Raw genomic sequence first — 20,823 nt, 5'->3', positions numbered from 1 at the left:
GCATAGAAATGAAATGAAATTTTTGAGTTTTACGTCCCGCGGTTATGCCGGTTAGGCTAAAGGAGACGGTGATGATGAGAGATGAATGAAATGGTGGAATGAAGAAAGTGGGAGGAAACGGGAGAACCCCGAGAAAACCCACGCACACGGTGTTTGTCCACCACAAAGTTCACTTGGCGGGAGCAGGGTTTGAACCCGAGACCCCTAGCACCAGAGGTGAACGCTCTACCACCGAGCCACCGCGGCCCCATGCATTTGCGTAGAATAGGCACACGTACATAAAAAGTTATTAAGAAGTGCACGTGCACATGTGCATTAACATGGATGAAGCACACATTTATATAACCCGTAGCTAAGCCGTTATGTGCACATTTGCATTTGCGTAGATGAGGCATACGTATATAACCAGTGATTAAGAAGTGCACTTGCACATGTGCGTTATCATGGATGAAGCAAATATTTGTATATCTCGTGCTTAAGCCGTTATGTGCACATGTGCATTTGCGTAAATGAAGCACACGCACATAACCCGTGATTAAAAAGTGCACATGCACATGTGCATTTCCATGGATGAAAATGCATTAATATAACCCGTGCTTAAGCCGTTATGTGCACATGTGCATTTGCATGGATGAGTCACACGCACATAACCAGTGATTAAGAAGTGCATGTGCACATGTGCATTAGCATGGATAAAGCACACATTTACATAACCCGTACCTAAACCGTTATGTGCACATGTGCATTTGCGTGAATGAAGCACACGCACATAACCAGTGATTAAGATGTGCATGTGCACATATGCATTTGCATGGATGAAGCACACATTTATATAAGAAGTGCTTAAGCCGTTATATGCACATGTGCGTTTGCGTACATGAAGCACACGCATATAACCCGTGATTAAGAAGTGCACGTGCACATGTGCATTAGCATGGATGTAAAACGCATTTATATAACACGTGCCTAAGCCGTTATGTGCACCTGTGCATTTGCGTAGATGAAGCACACGCACATAATCCGTGACTAAGAAGTGCACGTGCACATGTGCAAGCACACATTTATATAACCTGTGCTTAAGCCGTTATGTACACATGTGCAGTTGCGTGGATGAAGCACACATTTAAATAAGCCGTGCTTAAGCCGTTGTATGCACATGTGCATTTGTACAGCTACTGCACATGTGTATGACACATTCATAATACCGTGCAAGTGTATTTAGTTTCATTCTTCTAATATTTACAACATTAAATATGACTTAATTAATAACCTGCATTTTTCGAAGGCTTAAGTACATTCGAATATATATTCAATCAGATAAATCTACACGCTATAAATAGGCTCTCTCAGTAGCATAAAGAATGTGCAGTGTTCGCTTTGATGTAATAAATGACATCAGAACCGAATAGACATGTGTCATAGTATATACATACAAAAAGATATGTAAATATAATAATCTTAATAAGATTATTATTGTTTGCAAGTAAAATATTATTTTTCTCTATTCGTTATTAATTTAATTTTTATTTCGAATCGCGCATGCGCACTGGTTGGAGCTGTGTATTAGCCATGCGCGCTCATTTGTGTGGTCGGGTACGAGCTGTGGTGTGGTGGTGCTTGTTCCATGTGATTGAAGGCGAAGAATTCAACATTATATTATAATCAGGTGAGTGATGAAATTAATTTTAGTGTGAATTTGTAAAATTTAATAAAGCACCAGTTTAAATAATAAAACAGGCGTTAATGTTGCCTTATACACATGCATCCTGTTCTTCACAAGCAGTATTTACTGTAACTCGACAAGTTTCAAACCAAGATCGCTGCGGAGCACTTCGTATTCCGCCATCCTCCCCACTATTCTTCCATCTACTTGTCTGGCTTTGAAAGTTCCAGTGATACTAACTCAGCAAACTAATGTTACAACAAATATCACCTGCTAAAATGTTTAAAGTCTGAATCTTACTTTTTTTTTAGTAGGTAAGCAACCTCATGGTAGAGGTCTGCACAAGCTCGGGCCTAGGGCCGGGTCCGGGCCGTAAATTTTTAAATAAACAATCATATTTCTCGGGACCTTTTCGGGCATAATACAACGATATTTTCTGGAGAACTTTTAACGCACACCTAAATTTGTAACTTAAGACGCCCACACTTAAAATCACTGTGCAATTGAGAGAAAAGCTGTGTAATAGAAAAAAAAACTAAAAGTAACAGAAATAAATATGCTTAGCTTGTCTGAGTGAAAATACTGCTTCTTACACTGAATTAAAGGAACAAGAGCATTGGGAACAACGTGTCTTGGTTTTCTTTTCAAGACAATGTCAGTTTATATTATATGAGAATTTATATAATGACTTTTTTTTTGAGAATTCATAGTTAACTAAATGTAAAGGATAACCTTTATTTCCTTGTTGTCTCTGAATCATGAAAGCTTTTAAACTGCAAAATTAAACATCTAACTGTTGCAAATAAAAAATACAATTTTGCCTTAATTGTTAAGTTTTTGTAATTCGGGCTTATTTCGGGCTCATTTGATTATCACATAGGGTCGGGCCTAAATGCTAAAACATATTTCTTACTCGGGTCGGGCCTCATATTATTAATTCACGGGCCGGGCCCGTGCAGACTACCTCATGGATACACTGTAAGCAGTGACGCTTTCCGACGGGGCCATCCCTTCACGCCTTCTGAAAGGAAAATTTCTCTTTTTGTTATTATTTTTTCATTGGTACGAACTGGCACAGTCAATATACAGCATTTACACTCAAATGTCGTAGAGGGGGCCGCGGTGGCTCAGTGGTAGAGCGTTCACCTCTGGTGCTTAGGGTCCCGGATTCTATCCCAGCCCCCGCCAAGTGAACTTTGTGGTGGACAAACACCGTGTGCGTGGATTTTCTCGGGGTTCTCCCGTTTCCTCTCACTTTCTTCATTCCACCATTTCATTCATTATTCACCATCACCGTCTCCTTTAGCCTAACCGGCATAATCGTGGGACGTAAAACTCAAAGATTTCATTTTTTCAAATGTAGAAAATCCTCAGACCATTCCTCTTCTTGCAGATTGCAACACTGCAAAACATCATCGTCGCGGAGAAGGGAGTGGGGAAATGTAGGATTAGGTGCGCAACAGCTAGGCTGCAGCGTTCTGTTTACAAACTTTTACTTATAGTTGACATTTTATGTTTTTAGAGGGGACAGATGAATAGAATAGAATAGAATAGAACATTTTTATTGTCGTTAAACAACATTTGTTGCAATTGATAACGTCAAGAGAGTATACAAAATATATACATTGAATATATAGGTATATAGCTAGTATTTCGGGTACTGATATTTTCCAAGTTTTCTTTAATATACATGAGACAGCTATTGATATACATTGAAGGCACTGTCATGATTTACATCTCTTTAAAGAAAGGTCTGCAAGAGTCATTATCACGTAATCCCTTTAACATGAAATAAATTATGCATACATAACCCTACATTTGAAAGGAGGTAGTGTTCCAACGGCAGAACCTCCGAGATAATTTACAATCACAAGCAAGGTATGCTAGTATCATTACCAAATCCAGAATGGGAATTAGGGATAATAGTTAAAATAGAACCTGATAGTATGCATGTATTTTTCTTGAGCCATCTTTTAAGAAAGGTATAAAGGCATTACTCGAGCAAACGGTTCTACCAAATTTACACGCATTTATTGCATTTTCCGGTTTCTTTTTGCAGAACATGCACTAAATGAGGAGCTAGTGCATAAACCACGAACCAACTTGTCTAGGTGGCCACTAAAAAGCACGAATGCTATCTAACCAAATCAGGGCAGGAGCGCAGCAGGAGGCCAGAGCGGAGCAAAGGTGTGCGTCCGTAGGGAGCAGGCGGGTCAGCAACACGGGCATACGCATAAACGAGGATGGTGGAAACATACATTAAATAGGGTAAATGTGCTAGTCCTCGACCACCTAACTCATTTTCTTATGGTTCTTAATCGTTTTTCACTCAATGGAACAACTTAGGAGGATGCAAGTTGCTGATATGTGTTCTTAAAACTATATTTTATCTATACTTGAACCAAAACTGAGATAACTTATACCATTTATGTAATATTAGTCGAAGAAACACCAGTAACCGATTTCTTTTAGTGTTCGACCATTTTTCGTTAATGTTCGACCGCCTACTGTTTAGTCATCGACCACTACTCGGTTAATGTGCTTTTAATTACAGTATGAAGGCTAAAGCATAACTTTACCAAACTAATAGCATCTGTAGATGTTACATCATTAGTTTTTCAGGTATCACTTCGCAGTTTCGCACAATAGTCGCTGAGATTAAGTAATTTTGTGATAGTTTTGTCAAGAAAGGGACCACCAAATTCATTTAAGGTTCAGTGGAATGCAAAACCAAACATGCTTCGTCTTCTCTGCGTTGAAGGGGTATAAACCCCATCTTCTAAATTCGTTTTGAATTACTAATTGTGTTACTACCTTGTATATCACTCTTTTAATTAGTGGTGCAGAAATAACACGTGTAACATTTTACTCAGTTTCCATGTAGAATTCTCGAAAACGATTTGAACACTGATACGTCGCAGGGTTGAAGAATATGTGTGCTATTAATATTTGGTGGAAGGCAGTAGAGTACTATAGCATGGCTGGAACAAAATTCGCTGATTTCTATTGCCAAGTGAGTCTTGTGGCCGTCAATTAGCAGAAGGACTGGTTTCATAATAGAGGGATCATTCACCCATTTTAGGAATAGGGATGCGAACGAGACGAGTCGAGGCAGGATTTTCCTGACAAAATTCGAGTCGAGACACGGCTCTTCCAATAGAGAAATATACATTTTTCGAGTCGAGACATCACTTTTACAGTACATTTTCGAGACGAGACAGCCACAAATCTTGTCTCGTGGGCATCCCTATTTAGGAAGTCGTTTGCTATCCATTCGTAGTGTTTCACTTCGCATCCAGCCGCTATCTGACCTGACCTGTCTATGAAAATCTCTGAAGAAACTCCACTTATGACATCCTTTGGAAGATATCTTACATACAGGTATACGACCATTGGGGATACAATGTGTTAATGTTTCTTTCTCGTTGCCCTTCACCTCGTACATATTTTTCCACGCTTTGGACCCCAACGCCTTTCCTGATTTGGGATACAATTGAAAGTTGGATTCATCAGCATTAATTCGCTCAGAATCATTTAGAATAACAGATTGTCCCGTTTCTCTCAAGTATTTCTCAAAGTCCTAAAACCACAAGCGAATGTTTCCCTCGGTTACATCGCACCTTGTTCAATGTTTAGGGACAGGATTTGTGGGTGTCTCCTCAAGTATGTGTAGTACCAGGTTTCACCAGCTCGATTGTCTTTGAACGGCGTTTTGCGTTTTTCTGAATCGACATTTTTTAACACTGTTTAGAAGATCGTATTTTTTCTGTAGAAAGTCCTTTTGCTCACATTAAGGAGCCAGTTTGCTAAACCCTCTTCTTTCTGTTACGTATGGTTCTGGATCTATTTTTCGCTTTTTGGGACTGTAACCATGAAATTTATCCATCAGCGTTACCCGAGGAATTCCATAGATTACTGATGCCTTTCGTATGGAGCGCTTTTTTTTTTTTTTTTTTTTTTTTTTTTTTTTTTTTTTTGCGACAAGTTTCCAGAGTTTTTTGTAGATCCTCGTTTGAATAAGTTGGCAGTTTAAGCTTAGGCTTACTCACTCATTATATCTGAAAGAAACAAAAATTCTTAAGGACATGCAAGGAAAACAGATGTATTCCAGACGTAAGCTGATAGTAGCTATTCCGCTAACATTATTTGAATACGTTCCACGACGAAGCGAGAATAGTGTAGTTCAGTATTAAACGAATTAGACCAAATATAATAAATTTATTATTCAAATTAAATGTCATACCCTAACAGTGCCGTTAATTTTCTATGAAAATGTTGGGAAACTACATAAATATTCAGTTACTTGAATTTGAATTTATTTTATGGCCTTTAGGCATCTACGGTTCCGACCGGGATAGGGTGGGGGAGAGGATGTTGGAAGTTAGACGGCCAGGGCCTATTTTGAAAATACCATCCCAGCATTTGCCTGGTGTGACTGAGAAAAAATCCGAAAGAACTCAGTCAAGATGGTCGACCGCTGGGATCGAACCGAGGACCTTCCGAATGCTAAGCCAACGCTTTACTATTTTTTTTCGAAGTTCGTCTCAGCTGAGACATTAAGCCTGAATGCTCCTCGAGCCAATTGAAGGTAATCCAATCCTGACAGGGACACGAACACAGAAATATCGAGGACAATTAAAATACCCTTGCTCTTGAGAGGGATTCGAACCCTCAGTGGATTGCCTCTTCACCATTACCACTGAGCCACGGCCATTTGGCGAATATTCGTGTATTAACGGTAAGACTCAGCAGATGATTATACAAATGTAAATTGATCACTGAATTAGTGTTTGAATCAAGAAATTCTGCGAGAAAGTACAAACACAAAGCATGGTCGGACACTGAGAAAGAAACAGCTAATCTTCGACCAGTACAAATGTATTACGAAAAGTAGTGGTCGAACACTAGTAAATGTTTTCGTATTCCATTATAACTTCAGAATTGGTAACTAGGCACTCATTTCATGCAGATGAATCGAAAGTTAGTCGTTATTGATATTTCTACAATTTTTCAGTGCTCGACCACCCTGTGGTCGAACACTAGTTAACAAAGAATATTTCATAAGCCATTGTCCGACCACTACATTTTATTGATTTATTCTTCGTACCTTACAGTTATCACTAAACTTCAATTACTAAAATGTGCTCTACAGTTCCATGTAACAGAATAATATGTGCATTTCTTACCTGGTGAGATAAAACTATGGAAAAGCACGAAAAACAGGGCGCTGTCGTTGCCATTTGCAACAGATTAAAGTTGTCGAAAACCTAGCACGTCTTCCGTAGGCATACATTTGATTGGCTATTACCGAATTCATGTGCAATCTATTTTGACAGTATCTTTGTGATTGGTTCAGAATAATCTGCAGTTCAATTATAACGGAAAAGCATGCTTTTTTATCGGAAAATAAGCCTAATATATGGTTTTAAAGTGAAAAGTGGTCGGCAACTAGGGGGTGGTCGAAGACTGGCACAACCACCCTATCTGCAATAATTTTTACCTTCAAAAGCACTTATATAATAGTAGTAATTCTTAACTTCAAAATGGCTTCACTGCTTTCCCGCGTACAAATGGTCTGCTGCGAGGAGAAATTCGTCTGCTCTGAATTTTTACTTTTCTACACTTCGCACAGTTGGTTGTAGGTTTCAACGTACCATGACGCTTGAAAAACTATAATACGACGCTCTTTATCACACAATTCTTCGTAATAAAATCGTATGCTTACATTACATCTATCGCAGTCGTCTATTGCTAACACGAACGGAACATTCCCGCCGTTTATATTCACCTTCTTCGCATTCTTGTATTCTTCCGCTTCAGTAAAAAGTTACATGTAGAATACGTTCACTACCATTGAAAATGTATTTCAATATGATAATCCACTGACAGAAATTACTTATATTTACACTCTGCTTCTTTCACGAAAAGTATTTCACATCGTATTTTACCTATAAATTTTGTTTTCGGTAGAACCGTCTGCTCGAGTGAACCCATACAAGCATTTGAAGACTTTACTGCAACATGCAATATTTAAAAAGAATATCTGAATATAGCTCGCATTGATTCAGGATATGGCTTAAGGGCAACTCTTTACTGTAGGTCACACATGTAACATCTCCACTGTGACTTACTTCACAAAATATAACTCTGCGAGACAGGGTTGGCTGGTTTAAACCAGCTGTTTTTTTTTTAAAAAAAAAAAAAGCAACTGGTTTAAAACCCCCCAAAAAGAACTAAAAATGTTTAAATCGTGTGAACTTCATGGTGACGTTTCCACATATCAAACCATCCGCATTACGTTTATCTACTTTTCACCTTTTAATCGAGGGGTCCCGTGTTCAATTCTCGGTCGGACCCATCTTTCAAGTGTAAACCAAGTAGCAATTCGAGGTGTATCTTTAATCGAAAGTCTTCTCCGTGAAAACGTTGGTATTTAATAAGGAATTTAAGCCTAAACATACGAAATGAAACCAAATTATATATTTCTACTGGTTTTATAAAGAAGTCAAGGTTGCTTAAACATATTGATAGAAATTGGCAAAATTTATCAACTGCCTACGTAGCTTCCAACATCAGCTTGGATTTCACTTTGTTTTAATTTTATTGAATTACCCAATTTTTAATTTAATACCTCAGTTTTAGCGTAGTGATTATGATACGTTGACCTTCAAATTTTACACACAAATACATTTAAATAACAGGATTTTCCCAATGGCTAAGGCGGGAGTTTCCCGATTTATATATATAATTCTGTATAATGTTTTTACTTGTGTAACTGTTTGTCTTTTAGTCCTTCTGAAATGACCCTTGACAATTATAGCTATTAACAAGCAGGCCTATGTAAAGATCAATACAACGTATTTTTATCAAGAGTCCTTCGTGAGTGAGTCGGCAATCACATTTGTGACCAATTAGCCCCGGTTTCGTGTCCAAATGGACAATTTCTCTTGGATGTAAGCCGAGAAGCGGTTTGGATTCCGCTTTAAGCTTATGACCCCTTCCAGCATAACCTTGTTCTTGCAAAATAACACCAAGGCGAAACAAACTAATTTCTGTCCATATCTAATATAAATACATAGAGTAAATTATTTAAACAAAACAAAACCTGGTTTAAACCCCTCCCCAAAAAAACGGATTTAAACCAAAAAACCTATTTTTTTTTTTTTTTGTTTTTTCAATAAAAACCATGGTTTTTGCCAACCCTGCTGCGAAGAAAGGGGGTTAGAAGACTTATGGTAACTCTTTACTTTGGGTCGCTAGTAGTAGGGCGGGTCAGAAGCCCCGCAGGGCTTGTTATGTTCTGTTCTCGACATTAGTAGAAGAAATAGTAGTAGTAATAGTAGGGCGGGTTAGACGCGATTGAAGTCACTCTGTGACCCGAAATAAATTTTCTTCTTACAGGGCTCATTGTCGTCTACCTTGGCATTTATGTTAACCCAATTTCAGCAATCTTCAATACAGAGAGGCAGTGGGAGGGGGGGAATCGGAGCATAAACTTGTCTGTACGCTGTATGCGAAATAGTTTTTCTTTATCTGTTCCGTATAAAAATTGCGTGAAGTATTATACTCTCGTAAATACAGCAAATATCGTCTCATTAGCAAGGTATCATTCAGACGGGATTGCATACCAAAATTGTTGTTAGGGTTTCTCTTTCTCACTTTTGATGTTCTTATTTTAAGATTTAAGTTTACTAATGCATGTATAATTTCATATATATCAACATAGTCATATGTACATTTTTTTCTAGCATCTGCAAAGAAATTATATCCTGAGTGTTCGGAGGAGCAAATCAGGGAAGCGATAAGCGATTGGCTGCACCACGCCAAAACAAGAAGGTCAGAAAGGTACGTATCACCTCTAATGTTTGGTTTTCATGTATTCGTAAGGCTTTATTTTAACATTTACATACAATTTTGCAGCAGTTTTCAAAATAAGAACGGTTAACAAGTGGTCTCCAAGCTTTAAATTCTCACTATGATCTACATCAGAAGTCGGCAGCAGGGCAGACATTTTTGCATACTTCGGACCTAGCGGGCAAGATGGTGCGGAACTGTGCATTTACCTTGAAGTATGTGCGAGTAGCTAACGGAGTGTAAAATGTGTTTCTCTCGTAGGTAATTTATAAGCAGTTAAAAAAAATCCTTTGACGTAGTCATTCTTTCAACTTTATTCTCTATAATTTATACGCACCTATTCTCAACGTGTATATTAACGCTCTCCAGCGGCGTTCTCATTTCCAAAGGGGACACTAGAACAAAACTGGGCCATTCGGGGGTGTTTGAGATTTCATGATCTTTAAAACTTTTTTCTTATTGTGCGAAAACGATTGTATTTTTTTTTTATTTATTTATTTACTAGCAGCGTTCACCCCGCTTCGCTGCGGTCACCCCGGAACGCAATAAACTTTGTTACTTAGATAATTTTTACTTTTTCGCTTTCAAATTGCAGTAAATGTTAACATTATAGCGCCTGTCATTTATGTTAACCCGCCGAGTGACACGGTCATGCGGGTTGCATATAAATACGTTTATTTTTACCTATGATGAACTAACAAAGGATTTGTACGTATGGACACTTGAATGGTCAATTATCTCAAGACACTGGTAATTAAAAATTAAAGTGATATGATAAAAACCATCTAGGGTCCAAATCCTAATAACCCCCCAAAAATAAAAGAAATTGGTTCAGCCGTATTAGCGTGATGAGGGAACAAAGGATTTGTACGTTCTCTTTTATAATATAGATTTAACAATTACCAGATACAGCTCTGAGGCCATTTTACACTGGATATCTAACAATAACAACAACAACAATGGAAAGGATTTGGGAAGGTATCGGCCAGGGCCTGTTTTAGTAGGTGCCATCCCGGCATTTGCCTGGGAGGATTGAGGGAAACCCTGGAAAACCCCAATCAGGATGGTCGGCAGCGGGAATCGAACCCGCGACCTCCCGAAAGCGAAGCCAATGCTCTAGCACTTGAGCTACTTCGCTCGGTGAAACTATTAGAAATTTTTATACAAACTATTAGAAATTTTTATACTCTTTTAGTAAGTTATATATGACACAAACATTTTTTCTTTTTTTAAAAGGTTAATATCGACGGAAAAGAGAGGAATATTTCATTTTTTTCCGTCTTGTACAGTGTTCAACATAAATATTGCAACTCGACTACATTCTTAAGATTTTATATTATGCAACAGATTTGAAATCAATGTTCTGCAGGTAACCAGCGAAATATTGATTTCAAATGCATAAAATAAAGTATTGTACTATTATAGAGTTGCGATATTTATGTGGAACACTGTACCACCTGATGTTAAAAAGAAATTGACTCATTGATAGTAAAAGAAATGTTTCTTAAGAATCTTACTAGTATTCTCCCGTTACTAGTAATGTTTAAATTCAAAATTTACATTATGTTAGTTAAAAAAAAATACGTCAGGATTGCAACGCTGAGTTAGGAAGGAGGATAATCCGATGTCCCGTCATTGCACTATGCGATTTGCAGGCACCCAGACAGAGAATATGCATTTTGCCGAACGCTTATCTAGGATATAGGATGTTTTTTCTTACACAAATTTGCCACGGTGTTTTTGCATATTTTGGGTTAAATGTTAAGCAGTACTTAGTCTTCCAGTGTCTCAGTATCTAGTAACATGACTTGAAATATGAATATCTAAATAAATTTATTAATAATGCCATTGTACTTGGTAGCATTAAGATTTATAAACTTGTTTCACTGTGAGTCATATAAGTCAGGGGCGCACTGACAGGAAGTCCGTCGGATCTGAACCCCCATAACGTTTAATTTGTATGAAAATGAATATAATTTCAAGGGCTGATACGTAACTTATTTGCATTTCGTACTCTAAACCATCCTCGGCCGCTCGCAGAGAGGAATACAGAGTGCACTACTTTATATACTTCTGCCTATCTTGCAAACGTGGTAGAGATCAGCAGTTATATACAATTGATAATATGGAAAAGGCAACGTTTTTTATTGGTTGTTCATGCCACAAAAATAAATCTTTTTCAGCTTGTTTGCTTCTCAGAATATTGTTTCTTACTTTCAACCCACTTCCCCTAGCTTATGTAACATAAAGCTTCCATTTGTGCTAGATTTTTCTTCGTTATGCGTTGCCTCACACACAGCTTTCGTCTTCATTTTGAACTTTTCAGAAGGCATTCGAAGTGTAGTGTTTCGATCATCCATGGACATTCACCTCAATTTCTCTACCAAATTCACTTCTCATAGTTCTTACTGCATCCAGTCTTCAGTTTACTCTCATCCTTCACTGTCCGTACGAATGAGCACGGGGTGAACAAGCGTGCTCATACATTTACTCCTGTTGTAATAACTCAGTTTTACGTGTACTTAAACCCACACTTGTCAATGTCTTTCAAGGTCAGTGCATTTAGTATCATTTACTCATTAGATATTCTACCCGTGTTTTCAACACACGTTTGCACAGGATTGCCACCTGTCGATAAAAAGTTAGCCTCGTTTTCAAATTGCTAATTTAAATAATCTTACTGGAGTTGATTCAATACCCTAAGAAATCTTATTTCAGAGATGCTGATGGTGGTGATTTATTGAGCTTAAATGATAGTCTTTAGCTTTGTTTCTGGAGAAAATGATATGGCATGTATAATTTGGATGCAGCATATTTAAATTCTTAATCTCAAACTATGCTAAGAATATTACTGTGATTTAGTTTAAATAGATTGATTTAGTGTCTGCACTTAGTGTATTACTTTTAAAACTTCTCTTTACAGGATGCAGATTTCTGAGGCCAAGGAATTATCGGAGAAAGTAAATTAAAAGAAAAAACTACATCCATCTTGTAGATTACTTTTTATATTTAATAAGAAATAAATGTATAGATATATATATAATCAGTTGTTATCAATGTTGTAATACCTACTATTTCCATAAAATTACAGCGGATTTTGGGTCATTTTAGGCCAGGAAATGCTTAGTTTTAAGTCATATTTGGCTTATTGGTCCCCATTACCCTTTAAGTCTTAACAGCTGGTTTTGGTACTTGACCTTTTTTCAACTAGTTTTGCTGCCCATTCTCAATTAGAAACTCTTAAACATAGTTTTCTGTAGTAATCTAAATAAATTTGATTCATCGCTGAAAATAGGAACCCTTAAATGACTGAAGCAGGTATAGTAGGTATGACCAGACAGTAGATGCTTGCGAGGATTGCCCTCCAAAGTAGTTCAAAATGAACAGCAGAAACAGGGCTATGAAAATGCAAATTAAAAGTTCTTTTTTTTTCTGTGCAACATATCACCAGAATTGTGTATTATTTAACTATTATACACATTAAGCGTATCAGTATTGATTTTATCACATTTTAAGCGTTTTTTTTTTAATTTTAGATCATTTTCTTAATATGTTTAGGCTTTTTAAATATATTTTTAGGTAAGGTCTTCAACTTCCAGGCCCTAATGGTACGATACTCAATATGCTGCATAGCAAAATGAAAAGTCTATAATAATATATGTTAGGAACAAAGAAAAATATTGTCTAAATGCTCGTGACAGTGGTTTGTTAATATATACGCTACTGATAAACAAAGTTTCGACAGAGTACCATATTGTCTCGTCTTCAGGTGACGAGAATATGCTGTAGCTGCCGTTTGAGGGGGGGGGGAGGGAATTGGAATCTAGAACTTTGAGATTACTGGCCTGGAACGTTAATGATGCGGTAGAGTAGTGCACGAGTCAGTAATTTTGGGTAAGTATATAATTGCTTTTTCGTTACATGTAACTCTAAGTTACTTTTCAAGAATACGTTTACAATGTTGTATTTGAACTGCGTAAGGCACCAAATATATAAACTCCTTTTTTTCGTTGCATCTCTAATATGCTTTTACATCATCTCTACACTACGAGGAAATCACCTGTGTCCTACATGAAAATCATCTGGGTACTGAGTATAAATCATTTCTGTCCTACATGAAAATCCTTTGGGTGCTACGTGTAAATCACCTCCGTCCTACATGTAAATCACATGTGCACTACATGTATATCTAGTACGTGCTACGTGTAAATCAACTGTGCGGAAGGTGTAAATCACTTGTACAGGACGTGTGCATGGCACAGGTACTGCGCACGTGAAGATGTTGAATAAGACCTGTGACCCTTGTGTGCCTCACATGTACACGCGTGCATTTATACAGTGATGCAAATGTTGCATTCGTACAATTGTACATGTACTACGACGAATTCACCTGGCTACTGCGTGTAAATCAAATGTGCGGAAGGTGTAAATCACTTGTGCAGGACGTGTGCATGGCACAGGTATTGCGCACGTGAAGATGTTGAATAGGACCTGTGACGCTTATGTGCATGACATGTACAGGCGTGCATTTATACAGATCATGCACATGTTGCATTGGTGCAATTGTACATTTACTACGTGTAAATCACCTCTGTCCTACATGTAAATCACATATGTACTACATGTATATCTAATACGTGCTACGTGTAAATCAACTGTGCGGAAGGTGTAAATCACTTGTACAGGACGTGTGCATGGCACAGGTACTGCGCACGTGAAGATGTTGAATAGAACCTGTGACGCTTGTGTGCCTCACATGTACAGGCGTGCATTTATACAGGTGATGCAAATGTTGCATTCGTACAATTGTACATGTACTACGACGAAATCACCTGTGTACTACGTGTAAATCAACTGTGCGGAAGGTATAAATCACTTGTGCAGGACGTGTGCATGTTACAGGTATTGCGCACGTGAAGATGTTGAATAGGACCTGTGACGCTTATGTGTATCACATGTACAGGCGTGAATTTATACAGATAATGCACATGTTGCATCCGTGCAATTGTATATGTACTACGTGTAAATCACCTCTGTCCTACATGTAAATCACATGTGCACTACATGTATATCTAATACGTGCAACGTGTAAATCTATTGTGCGGAAGGTGTAAATCACTTGTGCAGGACGTATGCATGGCACAGGTACTGCGCACGTGAAGATGTTGAATAGGACCTGTGACGCTTGTGTACCTCACATGTACAGGCGTGCATTTATACAGGTGATGCAAAAGTTGCATTCGTACAATTGTACATGTACTACGACGAAATCACCTGTGTACTACGTGTAAATCAACTGTGCGGAAGGTATAAATCACTTGTGCAGGACGTGTGGATGTTACAGGTATTGCGCACGTGAAGATGTTGAATAGGACCTGTGACGCTTATGTGTATCACATGAACAGGCGTGAATTTATACAGATAATGCACATGTTGCATCCGTGCAATTGTATATGTACTACGTGTAAATCACCTCTGTCCTACATGTAAATCACATGTGCACTACATGTATATCTAATACGTGCTACGTGTAAATCAATTGTGCGGAAGTTGTAAATCACTTGTGCAGGACGTATGCATGGCACAGGTACTGCGCACGTGAAGATGTTGAATAGGACCTGTGACGCTTGTGTACCTCACATGTACAGGCGTGCATTTATACAGATTATGCACATGTTGCATTCGTGCAATTGGACATTTACTACGTGTACATCACCTGTGTACTACATGTACATCACCTGTGTGCTACGTGTAAATCACCTCTGTCCTACATGTAAATCGAATACGTGCTACGTGTAAATCAACTGTGTGGATGGTGTAAATCACTTGTGCAGGACGTGTGCACTGTACATGTACTGTGCACGTGAAGATGTTGAATAGGACCTGTGACGCTTATGTGTATCACATGTACAAGCGTGCATTTATACAGATGATGCACATGTTGCATCCGTGCAATTGTACATTTACTACGTGTAAATCACCTGTGTGCTACGTGTAAATCACCTCTGTCCTACATGTAAATCACCTATGTGCTACGTGTAAATCCCATCTTTCCTACATGTAAATCATCTGGGTACTACGTGTAAATCACCTGTGTGCTACGTGTAAATCACCGCTGTCCTACATGTAAATCACCTGTGCACTACATGTAAAGCGAGTACGTGCTACTTGTAAATCACCTGCGCGGTAGGTGTATATCACTTGTGCCGGACGTGTACGTGTGCATTGCACATGTGCTGTGCACGTGAAGATGTTGAATAGGACTTGTGATGTATATGTGCATCACATGTGCAGGCGTGCATTTATACAGATGATGCACATGTTGCATCCGTGCAATTGTACATGTACTATACGGATACTGTACGTGCATTGTGCTGTCTGGGTCTTTTCCCGATGATAATTTCTTTGGAGAGAAAGTAAAAAAAGAAATCTTGAAATTTAGGATAAAATAACGGAAAATTGTTCAAAATATGTATTTATTACCAAAATGTCCAAAATATTTATTTACATAACTTTTCAGAAAATATGTATGTTTATGTGAAATGAACTTTGTAATTTACACTTGCAGACTCTTAATTGGAATAATAAACTTTGTTTTGGGCTTGTACGTGTTTGGAAAAAATGTTTTTTACATATACCAGTAAATCCGAGCCTTGCTAATCAACAAGCTTATCTGATTATTTTTAAAAAGTCATCCTCTCCCACCCCCAGCCCCAAGGGATGAAGATGAACTTGAACATCATGAAGACTGAAATCGTTAAACTCAGCGACCTCGAAAACGTATGAATTCAACACTAATATCTGTCGTTTTCGATTACTCTCAAAATCTTGCACTCTCCCTGGGGAGTGGAGTATGACATTGAAGTTGAATTGGATTAAAACTGTCGCTATTGATCTCAGCGACAACAAAAACTATGAATTCAACTCTAATATTGGCCGTTTTCCATTATTTTTAAAATGCTACCATGTTATTCTTATGGGAACTTTGTATCCCATATCTCAGCTCAAGTGTAATTTAGGGACCTGAAACAGGTCATTTGGATCAATTATCTGCGAGCTTTAAAACATTAAAATTTCATGTTTCTATGTACAGAGCATCTCACCCTTTGATTGCAGTACAGGAGTAAAGGGCAATGCTTTTCCTTATGCCCATTGTTGCCAAACTTAGCCTGAATTTTAGAAATTGTCTTATTTACTAGATATGGATAGATTTTTGTAGAACATTGTATTCTCTATCAAATAATGTTTTTTTTTCTCACACCAAAAACAATTTTCAAGTATTGAAATAAATTGAAATAGTGAAATCTTGCTAATGGCAAATTCTAACGTCGCGTTAAACATATCACGTCATAAGTTCGGAACTATAAGAGATACAACATTGAAACTTATACAGCTATTAACACCATATTTGGTGCCAATGCTAGAAAAGTTGGCATTCAAAAAAGCTTCTTGAATTTAAAAATAAAAAATAAAATGTAAGAGAAAATCCATATACTATTGCAATGCAATATCTAAAAAGCTGACTAGGAGAAGCTTCTTTATTTTTCAGCTTAGATGGGGGTGCAAAGCGAGAAAAATATTGAGAAAGGATTGAAGTTATTTTTAAAACAAGTTGCAGGTCGATATCTTTCTTTATTTTGGTTTTATGACTTTCAGCGTTAAGATTCAATTTTCCAAAGCGCGCGCATCTGACCAGAAAAAAGGCAGTGACAAATCTTACCAATGTTATTTTCCTTAAATTAAAGTGCTACAGTACTAATTAAGAGCATCATCATCATCATCAAACGCATTTCATTCCCATCCAAAGATGGGCGGGCCTTAGAAGGTAACGCCTTCTCTTGGCCAGAGTAAGAAATATATTATGGATACAAGTGAAGGTAGATGGTCAAAAGAATATAAATGAAACCTGGTGAAATATTGTAAGCGGCCTATTTGTCCAGCTGGATTTTAAAAAGTATAGTGGTCGGTAGCACAGGAGACGATTAAAACATTAAAGTGAGTGCAGTTTAGTGAGGATAGATTGACGGATGGCTGTGGTATATGCGACGAGCAGGGTTGTAGTCAGCTGTATTTGCCTCTCGTTCATATATTGCGAGTAGATGGTCCAGGGGTGGGTAAGCTCTGCGTGGTACTGCCGGGGTTTGATCCAATAAGTCGGCTATGATAGGATGGTTGCCTAGTATATGTTGTACAATATAACGTGTGCGGAGGCGGTATATATGATCAAGAAGAAGAGGCATAGTGGTGTGGTTGTAGACAAGGGCAGTGGGTGTTCGGACTGGAAGTGAATATGCTATTCGGATAGCTCGGCGTTCAAGGACTTGGAGGCGGTCATAGTAGTGTTGAGGTGCTGAGAGCCAAGCAAGATGTCCGTAGGTGATTGAAGGACGGACGAAGACCTGGTACGTATATAATAGTAACGTAGAATTTAGGCCCCATGTAGTCCCTTTAAAGCGACTCAGCAGATAAAGGCGCCGGCGTATGTTGGTCTCGAGAGTTTGTAGATGAGATCTCCAAGTAAGGTGACTGTCGAATTGAACGCCGAGGTATTTCGTACTGTTGCGGAGTGGGATAGTGGAGCCCATGACAGTAATGCGTAGACGATCCGGATTTCTGGTGGGACAGAACTTATTTTTCCTATGCCCGAAGAGCGTCATTTGAGTTTTGGTTGGGTTTATTTTCAACTTCCATCGGAGACTCCAGGCAAGGAGGGTATCAATAGCAGATTGCAGCTGGGTAGAGATGCGATCAACCGATGAGCCCAAGGCAAGGTAGGCGGTGTCGTCGGCGTATTGCAGAGCGTGAACTGGTGGTGGTGGCAGAGGCGTGTCAGCGACATAGAGTATATATAAAAGAGGGGAGAGCACCGAACCCTGGGGTACCCCGGCTCTTAATGTAAACTCTCGAGAGCGTGCGCCATGGATGGAGATAAAGGCACTCCTGTTCGACAAGAAGTTTGCTATGAGGCGGACGCAGGTGAGAGGAAGAATGCTTTTCAATTTGTATAGTAAGCCTGCATGCCAGACTGTGTCGAAGGCACGTTCTATGTAGAATGATATCAAGACCGACGGAAGGCTCTTGTTGTAATGATTGATAAGAAGAGATGAGAGTTTTAATAGTTGGTCGCTCGTGCTGTAAAAGGGGCGGAAGCCTGCTTGAGCGGAAGGAAGGATATGACGATGGTGCAGATAAATATGGAGCCGTTTTACCAGTATGCGTTCAAAGGTTTTGCTGAGGACGGATGTTAAACTGATGGGTCGGTAAGAAGCAATTTGCGTTGGATCCTTCCCAGGTTTCAAGAACACAACGATTTTGGCTAGTTTCCACTTAGTGGGAAAGAAGCCCGTGGTAAGGATTGATGTGTAGAGCAGAGCTAGTAGCAAATGAAACAGAGGTGGCGCCTGAGATAGCTGTCGGTAACTGATTGCGTCCACTCCCGGTGAGGTGTTGCGTCTGTTGTGTAGGGCAGAATGAATGTCGTCGGTCGTGATAGGTGCGAGAAGGCCAGTACGGTCTGCAGGCTGAGAGGTGTAAAGCGGTTGGAAAAGTGGATGGTTTGGATTACCTGATTCAGCGATTTGCGGATGGGTAGGATGACTAAAGATAGGATCTGTGTGCGGAGTGAAGACTGCCTCAAAGTGATTGGCGAAAGCTTGTGCTTTGTCTGCATCTGTTCAGGGGGCCGTATCATGAACCAGAAGAGGATAATGTGGGCTATTGTTTTGAAACGTAAGACGTTTAAACAGGGTCCAAAATTTGGCCGTATTATGCTCCGTTCGTAGGTGGGTACAGGAGGTACGCCATGTTAATCGTTTTCGGGCGATGATGTAGGACTTTACCATTCTTTGAAATTGTTTGTGCAACTGTAGGAAGTGCGGATCTTTGGTTCGATTGTACTCAACCAGATATTGCCGGGAGCGTGCTAGAAGAGTTAGGGCTCTAGGAGGAAGAGGTCGAGACGTGTGTGCAGGTTGGTGAGGGACCGCATATTCGGTGCCACGGTGGATAGCATCAGTAAGCGTGTCTGATAACAATGTGATGGAATCTGCAGTGGCGAGATCCGTGGGAGTGTCCTCTAGCGCCTCCGTAATGTAGGATTGATATTTATCCCAGTCTGCCCGATGAAAATGATAACGAAGAGGTGGTGGGACGGGGGCTGCGTCCCGCCCAGGGTTGGTAACGGTAAGCAAGATAGGAAGATGGTCACTGCCTATAGTCCCCAGAACTTCAAGAGTGGAAGACGACACTAAGTTGTGAGAGAGGAGAACAACATCTGGGGTAGTCCCGCTAACTGGGCGAGTTGGTTGTGGAAGCGGCATGAAGGAAGCTTTGGTTGTGAGTAGGAAATCCTGAAAGCGCTGTTTTTGCTCGGCTGTACGAGAGGCATAATTGATGTCCGCCAGAAGTGCGTACGTTTTGAAGTGCGTATCAAGATAGGTAATGAAACGGTAAGGTAACGGTTGGGTGGATCGGACATATATAGTGGCAACTGTGATGATTTTATGTGAAAAATAGATGGTGGCAATGACGCTCTCCGGGTAAGCATCAGCGGGAGTGGGTTGAATAGGTCTGTATGGCAAAGAAGATCGAATAGCCACTGCGGCACCGCCCCGGGCAACATTGTGAGCGAGATCTGAGCGCTGTAGATGGAAATGTGGAAAATAGTAACGTTCGGAGGTTTTTAAGAATGTCTCATTAAGGAGTATGCTATCCACGTGATGCGCTGTGGCCGTAGTTTCTAGAAGAGTCCGATTCATGGGTAATGAACGGACATTTGCAAAGAGGATACGTATCGGTTTCCTTCCCATCGGTCTTGGATTCATGTTTCCGGATCACAGTGGAAATGAAAATATGTAGATAAACCAGAGTAGGTGGCAGCCATATGAAGATGGAAGATATCGAGGGCTGCTTTAGTGGCATGGTGAAGAATGGCTTCTCGCTGATAAGGAAAAGTATTTTGCAAGACAAGTGTAACAAATTGCAAGATGTTTTCAACGGTCGGAGGTGGCAGGAGGGAGGTTTGGGTGCCTGTCGACACTTGAGTTGCAGGATGAAGACGAAGAGGTACGACCGTTTCTGGTTTATCTGGTAAAGGCGCAGGCTTCTTTGTGCAACGATATGAATAAGTGGGGTGTGGGCCATCGCATGTATTGCAGGTAGCAGGCTGTTGTATGTTGGGGCAGTTTTTAAGTTTATGTGACCCCTTGCAGTGAGGGCAGACTGTCGGTAAGGTGCACTTATTGGTCGGGTGAGTATTGTACGAGAGACAATTTTCGCATCGCAACGGGATTGGTGGCGGCGTGCGA

General features: G+C 39.5%; 1 long non-coding RNA gene across 1 annotated transcript; it reads left to right on the top strand.

Annotated features, from left to right (window-relative positions):
* Positions 1–1,540: 1,540 nt before the first annotated feature.
* On the top strand, positions 1,541–12,506 carry LOC145691889 (uncharacterized). The gene is made up of 3 exons (XR_014132579.1): positions 1,541–1,666; positions 9,412–9,508; positions 12,441–12,506. It is a non-coding gene; the product is annotated as an uncharacterized LOC145691889 (long non-coding RNA).
* Positions 12,507–20,823: the final 8,317 nt, after the last annotated feature.

This window comes from Thermobia domestica, chromosome 8 (genome assembly GCF_964235325.1).
Source record: "Thermobia domestica chromosome 8, izTheDome1.hap1.1, whole genome shotgun sequence".
Taxonomy (NCBI): domain Eukaryota; kingdom Metazoa; phylum Arthropoda; class Insecta; order Zygentoma; family Lepismatidae; genus Thermobia; species Thermobia domestica.
The sequence above is the reverse complement of the archived record's forward strand: the minus strand, read 5'-3'. Positions and strand labels throughout refer to the sequence as shown.